Genomic DNA, 7,500 nt, shown 5'->3' with positions numbered 1-7,500 from the left:
TGCAAAATGCAAACGTTCAGTTTACTGGAGGGTTACTGTGCCGTCTCAGATTTGTGTGAACCCTTGGACACGTCTGCCCTGTTTACTCACACTGAGACTGTTATATGCTTGACTCTGCTTAGCAGCTCCACCCATAAAGCGCATTAAATCACTCAGATGTGGTAGACTACTTAACTCCTGTAGCCAAAGGGAATGAACCATCAGTGGAGACTTCATCAAACTTGGATCAGGAAAAAAGAAAAAGAAGCTTTCTTCAGTGGAAGCTGTCTAACAGTGGAAAATAAGATGGGTTATGTCCCCAATCTCCCTCTATGTGTTTTCACCTAAGAAAATATTTCAGCTGCTATGCCACCTTTATCGTATTTTTTGCAGTTTGTGTTCCTGCTTCGTTTAATTCACTTTATTTCATTAAAAAAAGACATTACATGATTCAGTCAGATGACAAGACCAATTTTGGCTTCAGAAACTTTGAACACATTCACAATAGCCCTCCTCTGTGTATTAGCCTTTTTTTTATCTCTTTATTTTTTTAACATACTAAGTCTTCAGTTTAATATGACTTGGCAGCTTATTCCATTCAGGAGTTCAAGAGAACAAATGCACACATGTTTTATTAGAAATCCCACATCTGTAGATGATCAGCATTTTCTCTGCTATTGTATTCATAAAAAATTGTCATATTTGTAAAATAATTTGACATGAAACAAGTTTTTATTGATTGCCGTGTGGATTTGCACTCGCACAGCTTTATGCTGTGTGATTCTAGTGCTCTTGTACGTTTGCTGCGGTCACACTGGATGAGATACTTCACATCTTTATCAAACTCCATGACAGACTGTGCCATCTCACTTGTGCTGTAAGTCAGACTACATGCTAAATGATTTCTGGTGATAAACCCATGTAGCATGAAAATTACTGTGTTCTGCTTTTGTTATTCATGTGAGAATTATTTTTGCCCAATGGAGACATCAAAAAGGCATCTTCTCTTCTGCCACAATCCAACAAAATATACTTTGTCTTTGTTTTATTTGCAGTTGGTACCTGTGTAAATACAGGCCACTCCCTATTGGTAGTTTTTAGGTGTGCACTGATTTTGGATAAAATATTCTGACACCGCTAGAAGATAACAGGCTGTCTTTGGTCATAGAATCATTACATTTGCTGCCTTTACACATTCAAAGATCACAGATTTTAACTCACAACCAAATAATTCAGTCATGGTTTGTTATTGTCATCTGTGACTACAGAATCTTCATGATAATTGCAGTGTAACCTGGTTTAAGATTTGTGAAATCTGAGAATCAAGACGAGACCCAGAGATGCACAATATAATATAGCTTATTACGTTGTATATAGCTCATTATATGATGTGTAATGTAATGTATGTATGTAGGTCATTACATGATATATAATGCAACATGTCAGTGTTTGCATTTTTAATGACTTGATAATGATTTTAACAAAATATGCTGTAAAAATGCCACCCCAAGTTAGTCAAAAGTTTGTTTGGTTTTTTTATTCCAATTTCCCCATAAAGCATCTGTGAAAACCACAAAACACCCTAATTAATTTAAAAAAAAAATTTCTTTTGTTTTTTTAACAACGTGTTCAACCCATTTTGTTTACTCTGAAGAAAAGGTCATCTTTGGGGTGTTGATTTTGGTTGCTAATGACTATTGCTCCTGTGCGGTGGTTTTATATTTACAGCAGTAAACAGAAACAAGTGGGAGGAGTTATGGGTCAGACAGGATGCTTGCTTGCTCTGCCAACACATCTAGAAGGAAAACCAAACAGCTCATAAAACTGCATGGAAATTTGCCACAATGACAGATGCTTCACTATTTTGCAACTGATTTATACAGTGACAAGTATGCAGATATCAGTCTATATGTGGACTGGCATGAAAAATGCCTTTTTGTTTACAGTGTGCCCTTTTAGGGCAATATGTATATCAAGAAAACATTTGAGAACTGATGTATCTATAAGTATACATAAGTACCAAATAATGTAACTGTTGAAGAGGTATTTATCATTTTTCTGGCCATTTATCAATTTGAATGGACTCTGTATGTTTTTTTTGTTTTTTTTCCCAATGCAACTTATGTAACAGACAGCTATCTGAGGATTAGATGCCACAGATGACTTTTGCCTTCTCACTTTTTTTGAGCCTGGTACAGATGAGCTTAGAGTCCCACTCTGTAGCCGTCGTGTGAGCGGCACTTCTTAGAGGCTTCCTGCCTTTTTATCATTCAGTCCCGAGGGAGTTCTCCACTGTCTAACTAAGAAAGAGCTTTTATATATTTAGAGTGACTGAAGGAGAGGATCACATTCAAGGTCTTGGGGAAAGAGAGGATGGAATTTTAAATCGCATCCTTATTTAGTCAAGCTTGGAGCTTTTCATGTCAACAGCAACATCGGAACAACCACAAAACAGGTCAGGTTGAGTTAAGAGAAACACCTGGAAATAGAAGTGTTGTGAACTGCTGTCTTCCTGCTGTAGTAGGAAGGCCCACTTTCCTCTCTGGCTGGGGAAATGGTCTCCTTCAGTAACATCACTTCTGCTTCAAGCCTGTACATCTTTCATGGTCTTATAAAATTTATACATAAGTTCTCTGCCACTTATGTTTTAAATATACGAGGGGCTTCCTGTTCCGAGTTTGCTTTGTTTATTCCATACAAAATGTAAAAACATTGAATTTAAAAAAAAAGATAAAATATTTCAATATTTTTTTCATTATTACATGTTTTTCTGGTTCATGTAGATCCTGAGGAAGTTTTTCCCTGTTCAGCAGTGTAACTGAATGAGTGGCACCTCATTAACTCTCACATCAGCTGTTCCTCTGCAGTCTGCGGTTTCTCTCACTACACTATATCGGCTTTACAGTTCCACTCAGTTGTATCCAAAAGTTTTACAACCTCCATATAATACCTTACTCCTGACAACGTGCAAATCCACCATGTATTTAAGACATTGAAAGTCCTATAGAGGGTAACCAATCCACCCAGGCCCAGGGTGGGTCTCATCCTGGGGAAATCTGGGTGGGGGGCATGTCAGGAGGTGTCTTCCTCTAATCCCATCCTGTCCTCCAGTCAATGGACCTATTAAAAAGTGCAGACATTTTAGGATGACGCCCCTGTGTGAGAGCCAGAGTGCTCTGCTAGCTACATCCAGTATGGGCCTTCATATTGTGGTTTCAGGGTAAGGGAGGGTTTAAGCCAAGACATTGTCCTGCATGACACATCAAAGTAAGCCCTGTAGAAATCAACCATCACTCATGAAAACAAGCAATTTAGCAATGTTGCACACTCTAGCCTCTGACTCTGAACTAATCCCCACACTCAAAAAGTCGTTGATAAAAGCAAGTAATTCATTTAGGCTTGACATTTTTGAATTCATCAAAAATAATCCTGTATATCCAACCTCATGCTCCGTAAGGTGTTACTGGTCACTTACTGGGGGGGGATAGAATATGCTAAAATAAAATGAATATTCAGAGACTTTGCTTATAAAGATTGGTATGAACATAATAAAGGTCTAAATGAAAACTCCAGAAAATACATGCAGGGCAAAGATATGTCTGATCAATTAAAAGGCTAAAATGTCCACAAATTAGCCATATATGTCTACCCAATGTTGCCATGTTGAATGTTAAAATATATTGAAAGAAGGGAAGCTCACAGCATACTGAAGGGACACAGAGCAACAGAGAAAGGCTGTTAACCTTAGTTCACATGTCCCCTAGGTTAACTATTTTACTGACAACACCAGACTGCAGTCACACAGTTTCTATTATTGGTTTCACCAGCGTTTACTGTTCAAGGTGCCATTATGGGTGCCTATTATAGATATTTTCATTACAGTTATATTGTTGCAAAACAGCCATGTCAGTAAAGAGAGAAAAAAGGGAGAAAGTGATAGGGATGGAGGGAAAGAGCTCTGGAGAAATACATAGTGATAAAGTGAGAGAAAAGAAATATAGTGATTGAGAAAGCAAAAGAGAGAGAGAGGGACAAAGAGTGAGAGAGTTGAGAGAGAGAGATGGAGATTTTAACACAGGACACCTAGATAACCTTCCAGGCTCATGTAATAGGTTTTAAGGACCTGCGTGCTTTCCATATTTCTTAGCGGTCGGAAATTCACACTGCATGGGGTGATCTTTGCTCAGCCTACTGTGTGTGTGTGTGTGTGTGTGTGTGTGTGTGTGCACGTGTATTTGTACTTGTATATGTGTGTATATGCACTCTGTGTGGGCATGTGTGTGTATTTGTGTGTGTGTCAACTCTGTGTGTGTTCATATGTATGTGTATGTGTATGTGTGTGTTCATTTGTGTGTGTGGAGGGGGTTATCCTAGTTTGGCTGCTGTGGCACTCTGTTGACAGTAAAGGTCGGTCATGTAGAGCACATTAAACTTAGACCTTTGGGGAGAAGAAGTACAGGGACAAATACAGAGGACCCCCCCCCACACACACACACACACACACACATCACTGGCAGGGTACATATTCCACTGTCTCTATCTTCTCTCTCTCTCCACCCAGACAGCAGAGGATGTGAGGAGCATAATGGCTGTGCTGCCTGCACTTGCTCAGTGATTAAACAGGAGCTGTGTTATTACACTGTGACAGTGGAGAGTGTGACTCCTGTTCATGCTCCTGTGGTAGCACTATGGCTGTCTCTCGCTTTGTCTGTCTCTCTCTGTATGTCTCTCTCTCTGTGTCTCTTTTTCTTTTGCCTTTTTTTCTCATTCTCCCTCCATCCTTCTGCACTTCTCCCTCCCATCCTCTCATCCTCCGTTTTTGTCTCTATGTCTGTTCTTGTCTCTCTGTCTCTTCTTCTTTCTGTCTTTCAGTCTTGCTTTCCTGATTTTCTTTATCCTCGTGTTGTTCAGATCTGTGATCTGGGCTTAATGAGGGTTTTACATTCTTTTAAGAGGATTTGGGTATAGAGTTGGGACGTAAGCTGTGTGTGAGACACTTTGTGTGTTTTTGTATGTATGACAGAGAGCATTCGAATGTGTGCTGATGAATTGTGCAGGATATTGGTTGTCACACGAGGTTGATGGGGTCATGCAGTTGATGTATAGCGAAATCCAGACAGCTGCCTGATTGAATGTCCTCATACAATGAAAATATTGTGGTGGACCAGCTCCATTCTAAGACACTAATAGATTTAATCCTTCTACTCTGGTCAGAAAATATATTATTTGTGTGTGTGTGTTTGTGTGTGTGTACAGACAGGCTGGTTTGACAAGTTTCTGTCAGCATGGCATTGAATTCACCTAGCTAATAGCTAATCAGACTGTGCTTTCGGATATATAAATATAATAGACAAATATAGTCTTCTATCTCAGGCAATTCTTTTTGTATAGCCTTCTTTTTGCATAAAACGCTGTTCCACAGCAGTGCATATAAAATTCAAAAGCCATTTTTTGTTAAACTGCTTTGTTCATTTTAATTGTGTGTTTAAGAGACACACAGAATGATTAAAAATATTTTGTGTCTGACATTTCTCTAAAAAGTAATAGAAAACAATCAAGAAATAATGAAAGTATTGATTCAAAAGAGATCGGAGAGTATGAAACTATGGTAGGAGTTGACTTTCTCTCTCTCTGTTTGTGTGTGTGTATGTGTGTGTGTGTGCGTGTGTGTTCATTTTGATGGACGTTCAGATAATTGTAGCCCAAAGTGCTCTGTTCTCAATATGACTACACTTTAGTTTGGTCTGCATTCACTTTTACTCTGAAGGATTCACACAGATGTCCTATATGTACCTAGTCACATTAGGTAGTCCTGGCACCCTAGTCTTGGCACACAACCTCTGTGATTTTAATTCTACGACAGTGCACCTATGGCCATATTTGCAAAAGGTCTCCAGGACAGCAGTTCCATTTTTAGATCAGATTTGCTTTTTATCACCCGGTGACAGAGGCCTGGAAAAAAGTGGGATATGTGGTCTGAGACCAGAGCCGCCAGTGACAGGGAAAAGTAGCCAATTGCACTCTAATGCTGTCTCTGGTCCTTTGGCTGGATCACAGATGGAGGACTGCAAGTGTTTGTGGCTTTACCTGTGAAGGCTTGTGCTGCCTTTGCAAGTGTAAGTCTGGCGTGTACTGTTGCTGCCACTCAGGGTGTAGCTGACGTGCACTGTTGCTACATCTATGGCGTGTAGCTGGGGAATACTGTTGCTGCACAGTATTATACTCTTCTACAATACACACATACACATGCACATACACCCAAACATACTCACAAACACACACACACACACACACACACACATACACACAGACAGACAAAAGGAGAGAGTGATATCCGGATTGAGAGAGTAATGAGACTAAGGAGAGAGAGAGAGAGAGAGAGAGAGAGAGAGAGAGAATTGGTACATAAATATTGGATTTAAGTGATAAATTGAATTTTCACAAAATGTTATGTGAATCAGGCTGCATCTCCATCAGCTCTGTTCAGTAAAATAAACATGTCCCTGATCATACATCATATCCATAAAAACCACACTCCCCACAGGAAGTATAGGCAGAGCACATAGCCAAGTTAATAATATTGAGCAAGGTCTCTTGTTTCAGCTAATGACCACATTTCTCATAGTAAGTGCAGAGGCCAATATGTTGGCACTGTAGAAAGCCATTCAATGACTGCAGTGCACTTCCATGTGGCAGCAGCGGGATGCCATCATGCACAGTGATGCTGGGAAGATGTGGTGGAGAAACAGATTACTGAACATTTTTAGCCACACTATCCCAGAATGTCCCATTCCCCCTGTGAAATGATGTATTTGAGACCGAGGAATGTTCTCCTCCTCAGTCTACCTGTATCCTGTAAAGTATGGGAATATATTCAGCATTTGACATTTAGTGCATAAATACACTGGATGGAAACACACAAAGACAGAGAGAGAGAGTAAGACAGAGAGAGAGAGGTTATACTTTGCAGTATGCGTTATCTTCATGCATCTCCATGCAGTGGAAATCACAGGCTTGGTTTGAACTACAAAGGGCTGTCAGATGAGCTGCATTAATTCTTTATCTAGCCTTTGTGCACCCTGGGTTCTGTATCTTCCTTGAACTCAACTCTCAAGCAGATGGGCTTGGGGAAAAGAGAGCCATACAGAGACCATACAGAGACTGACAGAGACGCCAGAGCAACATGGAGACAGATTCAAAAGATAGCTCAGGAAAGCCTGCACGTGATACAGCATTATCATAAACTGTGCGTAGTTTCAGGAGTCAGCATCTTCCCAATATATTTACACACACAAATGCATACACACACTCAAAGACACACACACACACACACACACACACACATAGACACACACACACACACACACACAAACCCCACATGCGGACTCTTATTTTGGTCTCCATGTTGGACATACAAAAGTGATGGCTCCTCTCTTGGGTGTTGCAAATGAGCCTACCCCAGAGGTGTGGAGCAGACTGTGGTCCTATCCCACATGGTGACAGAGCACCACACTGCTAGCA

General features: G+C 40.2%; 1 protein-coding gene across 1 annotated transcript in view; it reads left to right on the top strand.

The window, feature by feature from the left end:
• Positions 1-7,500, top strand: part of LOC113586748 (protein phosphatase 1 regulatory subunit 29) — a 54,816-nt gene that overhangs the window by 18,606 nt on the left and 28,710 nt on the right. The gene's annotated exons all lie outside the window — the stretch shown is intronic.

Source organism: Electrophorus electricus, chromosome 1 (genome assembly GCF_013358815.1).
Source record: "Electrophorus electricus isolate fEleEle1 chromosome 1, fEleEle1.pri, whole genome shotgun sequence".
NCBI classification, from domain to species: domain Eukaryota; kingdom Metazoa; phylum Chordata; class Actinopteri; order Gymnotiformes; family Gymnotidae; genus Electrophorus; species Electrophorus electricus.
Note: the sequence above shows the minus strand (reverse complement) of the source record. Positions and strands in the feature narration are given on the sequence as shown.